General features: G+C 39.4%; 1 protein-coding gene across 4 annotated transcripts in view; it reads right to left on the reverse strand.

Moving 5' to 3' along the window:
* The window catches only part of LOC131066366 (uncharacterized), a 210318-nt gene that overhangs the window by 41684 nt on the left and 151482 nt on the right, over nucleotides 1-17152 (reverse strand). The window lies entirely within an intron of this gene.

The following is a 17152-nucleotide window of genomic DNA, read 5'->3' on the forward strand; positions in this document are numbered from 1 at the left end:
TGGGATGGCTCTGATGATCTGATCTTTGCTTCTTTTGAATAGGTTGCTCAACGTTCTTTCCTTTTGTCGTCAAAGAGCCCTCAACTGCTTCCCTCTTTTAACGAGTTGATACTTTCAATTGGCTCGCCATTTTGGGATGCTTCCACATTCAAAGAATATGACTCCATTTTGCCCATCAAGTTATAAGTGAGGGTCAAATTTCTTCGCCTTAGCACTTGGACTTGCTGATCAACCCACCACTGTGAATATTTGACAACTGGCTGCATCAAGGTGTTTACATCTGCGAGCTTTGGTTTTGACAATCGTACAGGAGGAGGCCAATTTTCATCAAAGCGCGGCTGAACATATTCTCCATCATCCTCTAACTAATCTGGCACACGGAAGAGATCAGTTGTTCTGATCAAGCTTACTGGAAATCTAGACCATAATCTTTTCCTGATGTCATACTCATCTGCAACATTCGCCCAAAAATCTTCCGAATCAACCCTATGTCTATATCTTTCTCCATTCATCGATCCAATATGATTGTGTGGATCGAAATCAGCCCTAGATCAGTAAAGTGTGAATGGATACCACTACATCTCCAACCTAGCACTCTCAGCTACCTGTGTTGTTGGACAAGACTCCAGCATATTTCCGATGAAAAATGGAAAGGAAATGGCTGCTTTTTGCTTGGTTCTTTGGAAGCCTTGATACGTTTCCAATTGCCTCAAAACTTCTAGCAAGATCATTCTATTAGTGGGATAGATTGGAAGTTGATAAGGACATCTGGTAAATCCATGGACTCTTATGTATGTGAATCTTGGAAACTAGATAAACCAGGATCCATACTTGCTTATCAAACTTTTGGCTTCCTAAGTGAGCCTCTGATGAGTTCCTCCTTGTAATGTTCTAGTGATATACATCAAGAATGCATCATTTACCCACTTGAAGTGGGCCTTCTCGCTCAGCTGCAGCTGCAGATAGCAATCATAGGACTTGAATTCGTTTTCACCATCGCCTACTATGCCTTTACAAATCAATCCAATGTATCTGTAGTTTCTTGCCAATACATAGACAATGTAGGAGCTCATGTAAAAGGACTTCATCCTTTCCAAATTCTTCAGTTGTTCATGAAGATTATCACTGCTTATTCGGGACCAATTGAACATTTTAACCCCTGAGGTGATCTCATCAATGAAGTAGTACATCCATGTTTCAAATGGCGCACCCTGAGGGCTGCCCATTACTCTATTTGGTAGTAAGATGATGTCACCATATTCTTCTTTGAAGTCCGTGCACAACAGCTTCTTTGGTACTTTCTTGAGGCTGGGCCTTGGCTTCTCTAGCCACAACTTATTGACATTTGTTGCATAGAGTTCAAGCTGGTCCTCATAAACTTTTTGGGTGTCTTCTTTGGTTTTATAGGAAGTCCCGTTGTAATTTGGTATCTGTTGTGACGTTTTCACACATCGCCCCATTGCAAATGGGGACCCATGTTTTTTGCTTTTTAGGGTTTGTTTTCTAGGTTTTTAGGGTTTTGTTAGCTAGCCTTTGCATTTTGAGTATCGCCCAAGGGATCACATGGATAAGTAAGTCCGGCTTGAGTAAGGTCCTGATCCTGAAATTTGGCTAAGTCTGGAATGTCCTGATCCTGAATTTGACTAAGTCTGGAAACTGAAAAACCTCCAAAAACTAGATTTTGCAATATAACTCCTGGAGGTCTGAAACCACTCTCAAACATCCTGAAAGTATATATGGAATATAACTTAAAGTATAAGAACACTTATACTTAAATGTTATATTCCATAAAAATTATCCTGATAGAGAGTGCGAAAAGTCAAATTTCGCTCGTGTCCTTCTCCAAGGGTCCAGACCGAAAAGCGCTCCTGTCCCTCTCCAAGGGACCAAGGCGAATCGCTCCTGTCCCTCAGGAAGGGACCTGAGCGAAAATACTTATTTAAGCCATTCCTGACCGTGTTTGGACGAATCGAGACATCAAAGGCATGGTGAAGGATGAAATGAGCATGATAGAGCATCCAGACTTGATCAAAAACAACGAAATGATGAAGTTTTTGCCTAGAGGGTCAAATTCGCTCCTGTCCCTCACTGAAGGACCAGAGCGAAATTCTTCATAAGGTACGATCTGGGCAAAGATCAAGCAAGTTTTATGTTTGAAGGCAAGAAAGGAGATGAATTGAACCCATTGAAGACAAATTGAAGATTATCAAACGTCAACAAGGGACCCAAATGCCCAAGTTCGCTCCTGTCCCTCTCCAAGGGACCAGAGCGATTTTTGTCTTAGACAAATTTCTTGCCAAGTTACAATGAATTCCAAGGCATGGATGAATGAAAGGGGACATTACGAGACCGTTGAAGATAAATTTGGAAGTTGGCGAAGTGTGATGGAGACTACAAGTACAAATTCGCTCCTGTCCCTCTCCAAGGGACCAGGGCGATATGATGATTATATTGCCTTTTCCTCCAAGTTCAATCACTCCAAGTCAAGGTGAAGGGTGGCGTGGACGTTTTAAGGCATCTCATTGAAGAACAAAGCATCAAAAATTGCCAAAGATGAAGAATTTGCACCAAGACATCTAATTCGCTCCTGTCCCTCAGGAAGGGACCAGAGCGAAATTCTTATAAAGGCCTAGACTTTGAAGGTTTAACACATATCAAGCGACCAAGGAGGATCGAGAGACTTCATTTTACACGATGATAGCAATGGCAAGTTGAAGAAGGCAAAGACAAGCTCAAAATCTTGAAATTCGCTCCTGTCCCTCTCCAAGGGACCAGAGCGATATTGATCATATTGGCCAAATCTCTCAAAAAATTACGTTAAGTCAAGGTTTTGCGAGGTCATACAAGGTCTAAGGTGTCTTGAAAAGATGATATACAAAGGTTTTGAACGTCAAAAGGCTATCATTTGAGCTAAAGAACTTATATCGCTCCTGTCCTTTGGACAAGGACCAAAGCGATTTCTATTAAAACACTCATGCTCCTTCAAAATCAAGACAATGCAAGGGTGGGCAAGATCGAGGACGCCATTTGAAAGATAATGAACGAGGAACAAAGGTTGAAAGGTGGCAAATTCTAGCTAGAACACATGGATCGCTCCTGTCCCTCTCCAAGGGACCAGGGCGATATCACATCTTAAAGACATTCCTTCGCACAAACAAGTCAATCAAACTTGAAGGACCTAGCTAAAATGCCGATTTGAACGTAAGGATCAAGATTTTGGACGTCAAAAATGCAAGGATCAAGACCAAATTGATGGATCGCTCCTATCCCTCAGTCAGGGACCAGGGCGATGAGGTACGTATTATTTCATTTTCAAAAATTTGGCGCTCAAACACATTTCTTTAAATTTATTTTAAATGCTAAAATCGATGGATTGCAAATTTAATTAAAAATGGCATTTAAAATTTGCGCTTGATATTTATTAATTATTTTTGCCTTTATAAAAATCGAAATTTATTAATTTAAATAATAAAGGCATTTAATAATTAATTATTAATTAATAAAAAATCAAATGAGGCGCTTGATTTAAAATTTGTTTCATTTTACAAGGGTCGGCCTTTTAAGTTTATTTTAAATTTGTCTTATTTACCAAAGTCGGCCTAAGATCAATATGAAGGTAAGCGCCTATAAAGGGAAGGTGGTTTATTCATTTCAAATCATCATTTAACATCCTTCATTAGCATGCGATTTGGAGAATACAAAGGAGGTGCGAAATTGTCATTCAAGAGGAGGGCGCAGACATCATCAAAGGAGTGCGAGCTTAGTCTCAAGTTGGGCGAACTTGCCAAAGACCACGTCAAAGATATCCTCAAGGGTGATGAATTGATAAAGGGATCGTTCATTTAAAGGAGATCACGTTGAAGCCATCTAATTTTGATTTTGCCTAGGCGATTTCCTTGTTTTTGCATTCTAGAGTTAGTTCTCAAGAGAGGTATGGCGATATGGATTTATTGTTTTGATTTTGAACGTTGATCGTCATAGCTTAAATTTTGAATTCATAGCTCAATAGTCGTTTTTAGGAAATGATTAATAAAGGACGTATCATTAAGTTTCCTAAAATTTGCTCTCTAATTTATGTTATGTATTGCAAAATCATGGTACTAATTTTGAAATGTTGTGTAGGCATCAAATGGAGATCTCATCAAAGAAAAAATCAAGCCGGATCAAGGACGGTCTTCGCCGGGACGATCAAGCCAGGACAGGGGCGACCTCTTTCAATCCAACGTTCCAAGGCGAGGTACATCATCATCTTGCAAATCAAGGACAAAAGGAGTTAGAACAAGAGTTAATTAAAGCAAGCCTCTCAACGACATCAAATTGAATATCTAGCAAGTTACAAGTGTCAGATGAGGTGGCGTCCTAGTCATCATTTCTCCAGTCAGTGTGGTCCATCTCAGCATGTCCAGATTCAATGTACTTAACTCATGGAAGGTGGCACAAACTCCGATGTACCTACCCTGGCTATCCATTGGTCGATTTTTCTAGAAGGGACATGTGTCCAAGCAATACAATTTTATCATTGGTCAAGCATTAAATGTTATGTAATGGTTGTAACAAACCCTAATTAGGGTTTTCATTGTAAAATCTTGGCCATTGATCTTGAATTGATCTAAGCCACCAAATTGTATTGTGGGCACTATATAAGCCCAGGCATTTCATTTGTAAAGGCTAATTAGCAATAGCTAGAGAGTTAGAATATAGTTGATAGAATAGCAATTAGAGTAGAATAGGAGGACAAGGCAAGAAATTGTTGCCATTGATTGTAAACAAACTCCATTTTCATTGAAGTAATGGTGAAGTGTGTCGTTTCTTGCAATTTGCATGGTTTCTTGTTGAGTCTTCAATCTTAGATGGTAGATGATTAGATGAATGGAGGAAATGTGATTGATTGATGGTGGAATTCGTATATCCATACTACTAGCAGTTTGTTGATTGCAGACTTGCCTTGTGTAGTCAACTGGAATCGTTCAGCTTAAGCTCAATTTCAATTTGTTGCCTCTTCATTGATATGCATCAACTTGGATGGTATCTATGCCTGCGGTGATGATTTGAACATCATAAAGCTTCCCTTAGAAGATCGCACTAGTCTTGTGTAGATGTTCCATTGATGTCAAAACAAGATCTAGTTAGAGTTTCATCAAAAATCAAGTCATTGCTCCTACATTCTTAGTATTAGGATTAGATCCTCTCTTCGCCCTTATCCTTTTTTCATTTTTTTTTTCAAATCCAAGTTAGTAAGAGCCTGTGTCCAGCAAAGCAGATCGGAAGTTCAAACATCAGATGTAAGTCCCCTTGTGATTCCAGCAAATCACATCATACCACGGCGAGCTTATCCACATGTAGAGACCCTACTAAAAGGAACCTTGGAGTCATCCTAACTGATCCTTTATGCGAATCTTCAGCAGTTAGAGACTTTTTCTCAAGAGAGGATAAGATACCCTTAGGTATTTTATTCTGTGTTAGGCTGTGTACAAAATACACGTCAACAGTATCCCAAATGCTTCTTGAATGGCTAACTCTCCAAGATGAACCAATATTCTCCCATCTGGCACAACGATTTGTCTTTCTTGTCATTCAACCATAAGCTCGGCACATTCCATGGCTAGTGGAAATACAGTTGCTTAGACGATGCCATTTCTCATCATCCGGCGAGCAATAGGTATTGGCAAAAATCCATCTTGCCCATACATTCTTCTCTTGAAATCTTTGAAGTCCACTTGCCTGAGGTTGGTATCTATGACATTTTTCCACTTGGAATTGATCTTTGACTCTGGCTACAACCCTGTACTGGCGAACTTCATTTGAGTCTTTCTTGAAGGTCCTCCCCTTTGGTGGTCATTAACCTGCGAAACACATGAAAATTTAACATTATTTTCGAGAAAATTGAAGATTCTAACTGTGATTTTTGGACCTTTTACTAAAAAATTTCACCTTCAATCTGTCAAAAATCTAAATTTCTATGAAAAATCAGACTGAAAACGGAAGAATTTGGCTAAATACTTAGTGTTGACATGTCTAAAATCGCTGAACTTGCGACTTCATCCAACCAACGCAAAATAGAATGTACTCGTCGAGTATCCTATCCTCTCTTGAGATAAGGAAATCCCTAATGCTGTTTCGATTTGATCAATGGGGACGACCTCAAGGTTTCGATTGTCAGGTCTTGACTGCAGGATATCTCAACGATCGATGTGATTTGTTGGGAGCACAAGGGGACTTACGATTTGCAACAAGCCAGTCTGTTGTGATTCTCAGACTACGAAATAAAATCAAAAGGGAAGGGTTCAGGAAGCCTAAGGACAAGGATGATAACAGTTGATGTAGTGGGCAGATAGATTTCGATAAACCAGTTCTTGTTTCGCCAGAGCTACCCTCACAACTAGACAAAAACGGTGCAAGCTCCAAGGGATGAAGGATTTTCAGATCGGAGACACTCGTTTTAGGCACCCTAAGACGAACACCAACAGTTGAACTAAGCACAGTTTGGGTTCAGACTAACCATGCACGATGACCTACAATCAGCAGACCCCCAATGGTATGAACCGGAAATGCATCAAATACCCCTCCACACTTCACCATTAAAATCCCTGCACTCTAAAATTAACCAGCTAAAAGAAACCATGCAAACAAACTAAAACAAAGACAACAAACACCATATTTCAATGTTCATATATTTGCTTTAGCTGCCATTACAACAATTTCTACAGCATCTCTATGCTATGCTTAAAATCTAATCTATTCTAACTTCTAAAATCTAACTACAAAATTCTAACCAACTGTCTGACTATCTAACAAAAATCTCTAACCCTTTACAAAAGAAAGGCCTCTGCCTTTTATAGAATTTACAATATTGAATCGAAGGCTAGGATGGACTGCGTCCAAGGGTCCTGATCTGCCTTCCAGAAGCTAGCAGCTTTAACCTATGCCCAATCAATTCTCAGTAATCCAACCAACTATAATTTCAACTACCTACAACTGTTTTGGCATTATTTTGAGTCTATCCGGTAGTTGGACATAAATGTCCACAAAAATATCTTGCCCGGGACCCATAGGCAGTTTTTTTAATAAAACAGTTTCAGTTTACAGAAACTGAACTTTCGGAATTAAATCCAGTTGTGTGCTTTCTCTAAGAACACATGCTTTGTAGCATTCAGAGTGTTCGTTGGTCTTTGGTGGTGAACTTTAACTTGTTGCCCGGGTGGCATGCTTCCCAATGCTTCATCGCTTTGATCTTGCGTTGCATCTTTTATCCTCCAGCTTCCAGCACCTGGCCTTGGTTGCGATCCTTCTTCGATTTGCATTTTCAGGCCTTTGCCTGGTTCTCTGTGATGGCGTCCTACGACCTACAAACCATTAATCCCATTTTAATAAATTAATTTGAAAAATTAAAATTAATTTAACAAACATTAAATTTAATGCCTGGAGGGTGATTTGAAAATTTCCCAAGTTTAACGCTTTTACTCCTTCCGCGAATTTAGTTGTCCCTGGCAATTTCGGGCAAGAGGGGCATTCAAAAAGTTTTTAAAAAGTTCATACTTAGACGTTTTCGAAATTCGGCCTAAATGGCACTTCCACAAACTTTAAGTTAACGCCTTACTATTTTATTTTCACATTTTCAAGGGGGTTTGAGAGCAATTGCAAGGTTTTAAAACTTTAACATCGTGACTTCCACGCTATATGCGAACTTCGGCGAAATAGGATAGTTTGCAAACTTTAAACTTCAAAACTTTACGCCTTATTGGCGAATTTCGGGATTTTGGGCACTTTTGCAAACTTCGAAAATTTTGGGCGCTTTTGAAAGGTTTAAAACTTTGACATTTACCCCCCTTTATGGCAAATTTCAGGATTTTGGGCACTTTTGCAAACTACGGAAATTTTAGCCACTTTGCAAACTTTGGAGATTTTAGACTTTTTGCAAACTTCGGAGATTTTAGACTTTTTGCAAACTTCGGAGATCTTAGCCACTTTGCAAACTTCAGAGATTTTAGCCACTTTGCAAACTTCGGAGATTTTAGCCCTTTTGCAAACTTCGGAGATTTTAGCCACTTTGCAAACTTCGGAGATTTTAGCCACTTTGCAAACTTCAGAGATTTTAGACATTTTGCGAAGTTCGGAGATTTTAGCCACTTTGCAAAGTTCGGAGATTTTAGACATTTTGCAAAGTTCGGAGATTTTGGCCACTTTGCAAAGTTTTAAAACTTTAACATTTTTCCTCCTTTCAATCTCCCTTTGGCGAAAATCGCCATTTTGGGTCTTCTGCGACCTTTAGACGCTTCATCATATTTGGGGGATTTTGCAAGCTTCTGCCATTTCTCACCTAACTTAGGCGATTTTACAAGTCAAAAAATAAAAGGGACACTTTGAAGCTTCAAACTTAGCGTTTTACCAGCTTAAGTGATCTTTTGAAATTTTAACGCCCGAACGTTAAACTCACCCTGCGGATCCCAGGCTTACGCTCAAAAAGACACGAGACACCCTGTGCAAAACTCAACAGGGCAAAGGCGAAAAGACCAAAAAGAGGGGGACCCTATCGGCAACAAGGAGTGTGTGCAACGCACAACACTTAGTAGATTTCACAAGAATAAGTGAATAAGACAGAAGGAGGGTGTAAGTAATCAGTCAGACTCAGATTTTAAACCTTCAAAATTGTACTTTTGATTTAAAATTTGTCTTCAATTCTGAAAATTGCGTCTTCAACTCAAAAAAGCACTTTATAAACTCAGAAATTTTATTTCTTCAAAAATTATTTTTCAAAAATCAATCTTTCATAACTTCGAGAGAGAAAAAACCACTTCACAATTGAACTCCAATCTTCAAACTTGATAATGAATTTGAAAGTGACAAGTTGAATAGATATAGAGTTGAAGAGTTCAATTCTTAGAAACTTCATGTTTTTTTTGTTTTTTTTATTATTTTTTTCCCTAGGTTCATCGAACTTGGACTTGTTTTATCTCTTCCAAAATGGAAACTCAATCTTCTCCTCAAGCAAGTTGGCATAGAACCTTCTAGATTCTTCTCTTGAATTCCAAAAATTTTGTTGAACTTATTTTCCGTTTGAAAATCATTCTAATTGTTGGATTGATTTTTAACCCTCCTTTCAATTTTAATCAATCTTTCAATGGTGGATCCCATGTGCTTCTTGTCCAATTTATTTGTTCTTTAGCCATTTCTTCTTTTTCCTTGGCGAACTTGATCATCTTCATGCCAATTTGTTCTAGGCGAACTTCTTATTTTTCAAGCCATTTGTCATTGATGGCATGGCGAACTTTATTTGAACATTATTTTTCACTTTGGCATACTTCACCTTGGGCTAACCACCTTCACATTCATCCTAGGCGGACTTCATGAATGTTAGGCCTTCACAACTTCATGCCATTTTACCTTGCTACCTTCAATTTCTCCTAGTCAAACTTTGTAGATGTCTAGCCATGTGTAGGGAAGACTTTAACCTCTTCAAGCCATCTTTTCTTTCTCCTTGGCGGACTTCAAACTTGCTTTGCCATCTTTCTCTAGTCTTTTCTTGGCAGACTTTACCTTGGTTTGGACATCATCCTAGAGGGCGGATTTGTTGGATATTGTGCCAGACAACTTTGGGTGGGCTTCAAGACCTCATAGGACATCCTTGGGCAGGGTTCAACCTTCATGTGCCATGTATAGGGCGGACTTGAGCTTGGCTGGCCAACTTCACTTCCAAAGGAGGGCGGATTTTGTCTTCTTTATTCCATTCCTAACCTTTCTAGGCAGACTTGACACTTAGCAAGCCATTTGCATGTGCAAGGTGGAATTGGAGGTTGGTTTGCCATCTCCCCTTGGGCAGATTTGACCATGCCTTTGGATGTTGTCTTTGCTTAGGATGGCGGACTTTGACATTGCTTTGCCATCTCCTTCTTGCCTAGATCGGACTTCAAGAGTGTTTAGAGAGCCTAGGGCGGACTTGGCCATTGGCTTGCCATGTCCTCTTGGACGTTGTCTTGGCGGACTTCACCCTTAGGCGGCCATCTTACTACCTTGGATGGGGCGGACTTTGTGTTTGGCTAGCCATCCTTCTTAGCTGGGGCGGACTTTAGGCTTCATTGGACATCCATGGGTGGACTTGGAGAGTCTTTTGCCATTCCCTCTTGACTCCTTTCGCCATGTTTGATGATCACGTCCTTGGTACAAACACTTGATAGACTTTCTTGTTCAACCATGCATGCTTATCTGGAACATCTGGAACAAACCCTTGCTTGGAGATTTTAACCTACTTTTTACACTTGGAGACAAAAAAAATTTATTCTGAAGACATGAATGTTGATGCCATGACCTGTGGGACCCAATCCTAGGTCTACTTTCAAAAAAGCAAAAAGCAAGCCAAAAAAGATGCTTCTTGGATTGGTCCCAAAGTGGCAAAAAGCAAAAAAGCAAAAAAGCAAAATTCCTTAAAAATAGGAAGGTGTCAGAATTGACCCTAAGCAATTGCAATTTTTGTCCTTCGAGTCTTCTAAGCACTTTGACGATGTCCTAAAACTGTTTTGAGCATGAATTCCCTAATTGACTCGAATAATTTCTCAAAAACCCTAACTCTAAACTCTCAAAAAATAAAGGCTTATGAAATTGCAAAACTAAGACAAAACCCTAAAAAGCAAACTACTTCGGGTCCCCATTTGCAATGGGGCAATGTGTGAAATAGGTCACAACACTACCTAGTCAAATGTTATTCTTAATTTAATGGCAAGGCCTAGACATGTTTTAACTGATGTCAATTTGGCCTAGATACACAAAATGTAAGTTCTATACTCATATTTTCACATTATTCAATGTCATGTCATATGATGATGTGATAAAGAATTTTAATGTTACCATATACAATGTCATAAAGGATATCATTACTTCTCTTTTCTTGTTTAGATGTTTTGTTTTGCCCCTACTCTAATGACATGTAGGCCTTCTCTAGGATCTAACAGCACTCATCCAAGGATTGTCTCTCTTGATGAATCCAAATTTTCAAGAAATGGCTAATGATTCTCAATAGCCCCTCTATAGTTTATCGAACAACTCAATAATATATTGCTTGGTTTCCCCATTTCTTCGTTTCCCTATACTTTCTTCTAGAGGGTTTGTTGGCAATTTCCACATCCATGTATGTCAAGAAAACAATAAGCTTTGTTTTTTTCTTTAAAAGTTTAAAAGATACACTAACCTGTCTTTTTTATGTGGTATATCATGTAGCCTCAACTTGCTACATACCTGTTGACGTGTATTTTGTACACAATCAAACACAGAATAAAATACCCAAGGGTACCTTATCCTCTCTTGAGTAAAGCCTCTGAATGCTGGAGATATCGCGAAAAGGATCAATCAGGGTGACTTCAAGGTTCTTCGCTGTAGGATCTCTACGTGTGGATAAGCACCAGTGGTCGTTGTGAATGTTGTTTCTTCAAGGGGTCTTACACACTTTGAAAGCTGGTCCGTGTTGCCCTATCTTGACTGCAGGGACAGGATTTTCCCTAGTACTAACAAATTCTCAAAAAAGATCAAAAGATAGGGTTTTCAAGAGATGAATCCTACTCTAATCCTAAGAATGACTCAATGTTGGCTAGACTTGGTAAGATTCTACCAACTTCAGTATTGCCAAGGAATTACAACTCTACTAGAATTGATGCGATCTTCTAAGGTGATTAGTGGTTTTCAAATCATCAAGGATTATGGATACTATCATGAAGATACATATCAATATTTCAATAATGATTGAATGTTCAAGCAATTTCAATATCTCCAGTCCACACAAGGCGTCCTTACAATCAGTAAGAAGCTAGTGGTATGGATATGAATCTCACCAAAAATCAAGCATAACACTAGTCCTTCAAACTTAAATACTACTTCGACTGAGAATGATTCAAGAAGATAAACAACCATGAAGATAGCCACGAGTATTGCAATAAAACACCATAACTTCAATATTTTATTGATCTCAAAGCCAAATGGACAACAATTGTTCAAAATTCTTTCTTCACTACTCAATCTTGCTACAAAATAACTTTCTCTCTAAGCTCTTCTAATTTCTCATCTGATCTAATATCTTCTTCTAATTTCTAATGACAAAATGAAAATGAGTGAGGGTATATATAGCATCCTCAATTACAATGAACGGCCTAGATCGAAAGAAGATCAATGGCTGAGATTCTGACACCTAAACCCTAATTAGGGTCTATTACAAAAAGTTCCCTTTTTAGATGAACATTATTAAATGCATAGCCAAATATTTAATTGGCACAAAAGTCGAGGAAACATAGACCAATGATAATTAAGATGCCACATCATCTTATAACAACCTTTCCTTTAGAACCTTGTTCCCTTTCCTATGCTCTTTCTTAGCATATCCAACGAATCTGGACACAATTCCTTCGATCTCAGTAATAGGAATCTCGGGAACATTCTTCATTCGTTCCTCCAAGCGAATGACCTGATCAAAGGCAGTGAGAAGAGTTGTTTCCCATCCAAGTTCGAGTTCTTTGATCTTCTCAATCAGGAGCATGGTAGTGAACATCAGGTCCCGTTGCTCATCTATGATGATATTTTCCTCCTTGCAAAAGATGACCTTGATTCTATCCTCCAACTCTTGGATGTCCACATCTGTCTCAATCTCGATTCGTCGGCCGAGGATGGTACATAACACTTCAAACACTTTATCCTGAATTGGATGGATGACACCTTCAACTTGACCGCATTTGGAGCTGATGTCTTCAAAAAGGACCTCTTTTATTTGGAGCAGAGCTGACCACTATAGTAGGTTATGAGATCCTCCATCCATTATCTTTTCTTGTGCCAGTATCCGTCTTGGTGTTTGCCTTATTACTTGCAGGACAGGAATGATAACATCTCTAGTATGAGCAAAAGCGGCTACAGTAATCAATAAATTATGAATAATCTCAAGGACTTGGATAGCTCGATGGATTGTCTTCATCATCCTTGTCACAAACTCGACGGCTACTGTGTGGGATTTATCAATCCAAGAACTCATAAGCTGAACCAAGCTTTTGACCCTTTCTGCTTCTACAACTGATTCAAGAGGAAGTGCTTGCACAAGAGATACTGCTGGATCCTAACGTCTCAAGGGCTGATTGAGATGACTAAAGTAGCCTCTCCAAGCACCGACCTCTCTCTCAAGCCTCTTATTCTTTTCCACTTCTTCCTTGAGTTTGTCCTTAAGTGCCTCAAATGAGTCGGTTGCCTCATCCATTGCCTGTTCAGTAGTGAGTGGACCAAGCTCAAATGTTTCCACATGATACTCCTCTGCAAGAATTTCGTCTTCATACTTATCCACTACTGGTGTAGCTATTTGCAATTTCCTGGATCCTGCCTCATCTCTTATCATCTTGGACATCTTGGACATCTTGGTGGCCTTCTTCTTTTTCGTTACTTCTTGAGAATTTCCTATAAGGCTCTCCAAATCAATCACATTTTCTTCCTCCTCGAGCACGATCACCCTTGTCAGTCTCTCCTTTAGCCAATCTGGGATGGCGGATCTAGTCTCTCTAACCTGTATTTCCTTGAGCAGTGGTTCATCTTCTCGGAGAGGAGATGTCGCTTCATCATCATTTCCCTGATCTTCCTGTAGCTCATCAATTTGTAGAGGTTGACTTGATGAATGTTGAGGTGTTTGTCCCTTCTCTGGCTTATCATTCTGTACCATGGATTCCATAGATTCATCAATCTCAGGTACCATCTTCTCTTGACCTTCAGCTTGACTTGCTTTCTTTCCATGTCGAGAAGATGTGTCTGATGGGCGATCTCGATTGGCCTCTTGCTTCTTCTTGGAGGATTCTCTTTTCTCAAGTCTTTCTTTCCTCTTTGCGCCTCTAGGATGAGAAGTGTCTTCACTTATGCTTGCTCCTCCTTCTTCTGGTCTTTCCTCCAAAGTAAAAGTCATTGGTATGTTCTACTCTCTTAACTTCTGATGTTGTATATCCACCCATCTACGAGTACATGATAAAACTAGAGCCATCAAAGCCCTCAAGTCCAAAATCTCAGGCTCGTTCCAATCTATCTTCACTCTCTTATCTTCTTTGTCATAAGATGACTGGACGTATCTGCAGTTGTCCTAGGCTTGATCTGCTACTCTGTAAACCTTGCATTTTCTGATGAAATCTAAAGGCAATCTAGAATGCATCTTCCTTTTAACTTCTAAATCATTTGAGAGATTCATCCAAAAGTCTTCCACCTGAAACTCATGTCCGTACTTCCTAGCGACTGTCTCCTCCATATAACCATAAGGATCAAAATTCTCTCGTGGGGCAAAGAGGGTGAATGAATACAAGGCTAATTCCTTCTCTGCATCCTCTAAAGCTTGAGTATTAGGACATACCTCAATTGAATTCCCCAATATGATAGGTACGGGAACTCCATTTCCATGTTTGTGCCTGGATACCTTTGCACAAGCTACCAATTGTCTGGTTACCTCAAGTAACACTATTTTGTCTGTCGGATATCTTGGCAACATGTAGGGAGGTGAAGGACATCCCTGAACTCTGATGTATGTAAACTTTTGAAATTGGATGAACCATGCACCATACCTCTTCACAAGCTCGTGTGCATCCAGAGATAGTCGATTGTGAATCCCGCCTTGCAATATCCTAGTGATGTTCATCGTGAAGGTATCATTGACTAACTTGTAGTCACTTCCAGGTGGATGATGCAGATGAACATAAGAGTCACAAACTCTCACTTCTCTGGGTCCTCTTCCGATCACACCTCTATGAGGTAGCCCCGCATACTCGAAACTCCTAATCAAGGCATATATGACATATGAGCTCATGTGGAATGACTTGGTAGGCCTTAGTCTTCTCAACTGCACATCCAGGCTATTGCTAATAATTCTGGCCCAATGAAGTGTTCCTTTCCCTTGGACTATCACTTAAATGAAGAAGAACATCCACTTCTCGAAGTAGAAGGCTTGAGGAGCCCCTGTAACTCGATTGAGCAAAATTATCAAATCTCTGTACTCCTCCTGGAAATCAATCCTATGGGGTGTGTTAGGAATCTTGTTCAGACGAGGACGACTTTTGGGCAACCAATTCTTATTGATGAGGTTCAAACAGGTGTCAGGGTCATCTTCGTACATCGACTTGGCTCCTTCTAAACTTTTGTAAATCATATCTTTATGCTCTGGAAGATGAAGAGCCTCACTTATAGCCTCCTCTGAAAGGTAAGCTAAAGTGTTTCCTTCCTTGGATACGATCGATCTCGATTGTGAGTCATAATGGCGGGCACACTCGATCATCAGCTCATGACACTAGACTGCTGGAGGGAATCCTGCCGCCTTGATGATGCCACTTTCAATTATTCTCTTCGCGACAGGTGATGGCTTGCCAATGTAGGGGACCTCTCGAAACTTCTTCACACTGAAGTTTCCCAAGTTGGTATCTCCGATATTACTCCATTTGGACACAATCTTGGTCTCCAATTCTTCATTCTTCTGATCTTCCTTGATGAGAGCTGGACGACTAGTGGATGCTCCTGCCTTTGGAGTCGCCATCTTGACACCTACACAACATTTCACAATTAGCAATAAATCTTGAAGTGTAGAAATTAAACTTAAAAGGGAGATATAAGATTTTAATTAGGAAACTTCATGATAAATCTTGAGTTATCATTTCCTAATTAACCTTGCGATACTTAGATTTTTCCAAAACAAATGTTCAAAAATCAAATCTTCAACAAGGGTGTCAAGATGATTTTGCCATACCTCCTCTTGGGTATTAAACTCTAAGAAATGATGCAAAAATAGATGAATTTCGCTAGGCAAAGTGTAAGATCAAAGCCTTCTCTTGAATGAATTGCGCCTCTTCTAGCTTGGGAAGGAATAAAACTCCACCTCCTTCTAGTCTTCAACGCTTGAAAGAAATTCGCTCCAAGTACACCAGATTTCGCACCTCCTTCTAGCTCCCCAAATTCGCACTTAAGGCAAAGATTGAATGATTTGAAATGTGAAAAAACTCCTCCAATATATAGAGCGCTCACCCTTTTGCTCCCTCTAGGCCGACTTGGCAAAAAGAGGTTAAAAAATAAATAAAATTCCAAAAAAGGGGGCTGACTTGGCAAAATAAATCAAAATAAGGCCTTGAGCGCTTTATATTTAATTTTTAATTTAATAAAAATTAATTTTAAATGCCTCCAAGATAGAAGTTCGATTTTTTAAGGCTTAAAATTAATTTATTAAATGCCAAAATATTTTAATTTAATGTCAATTTAATCTTAATTTTCCAAAACGCCTCAAAATTAGCAATGTTGGCGATCAAGTGCAATTTGGAGAATATGAATTTTTAAAACAAGGCTTAGTGAGATTTCATGAGGATTTCGACCTGGACCCTCTCTGAGGGTCAGGAGCGATTTTTGAATCTTAGCCTTGAATATTTCACATTTTGACTTGAAAATCTCCTGGAGGGTAGATTGATATCTAGTTAACGCATTGCACTTCTAAACTGACATTTTTTATGAGGAAAGATAGGTGAAAATGTAAATTTCGCCCTAGACCTTCACTGAGGGTCAGGAGCGATTTTTTGATTTTGAGCTTTATTATCCACCATTTTTCATTGAAACTTCATTCATCACTTGGCAATGTTCCTCCTTCATCCATCTCATCAAACTCGCTTTGTTGTTGCAAGGTAAAATGAGGATTTTTAATAATTTCGCTCTGGGCCCTCTCTGAGGGTCAGGAGCGATTTTTCATTTTCTGACCAAAATCATCAAGTTTCAAAGGCAAAACAATATTCATCATGTTTTTGGAGGTCTCTTCGCCTTATCCTAACCTTGCCTTAGCACCATTTTGAAGAAAACATGCATTTTTTGAAAATCTCACTCTGGACCTTCAGTGAGGGTCAGGAGCGACTTTTTGGTTTTAGGCAAATTCCTTCATCTTTTAATCTTCAAATCACCTCCAAGGTATAACACATCACGTTCTCCTCTTGTCCAAGCAATATTTTGTCTCAATTCTTCAAACAAAGGAGAGAAAACTGGAAAATCGCTATGGGCCCTCTCTGAGGGTCCGGAGCGATTTTTGTAATTGCCTTCAAAATTTTGATTCTCAACGATTTCTTTTCACTTCAAGGCCTTTCAAACGTTGTTTCAAACCCATGCCTAACCCTAGCTTTCCTCAAACTTGGATGAAAAGTTC

The sequence above is a fragment of the Cryptomeria japonica genome, chromosome 3, assembly GCF_030272615.1.
Source record: "Cryptomeria japonica chromosome 3, Sugi_1.0, whole genome shotgun sequence".
NCBI classification, from domain to species: domain Eukaryota; kingdom Viridiplantae; phylum Streptophyta; class Pinopsida; order Cupressales; family Cupressaceae; genus Cryptomeria; species Cryptomeria japonica.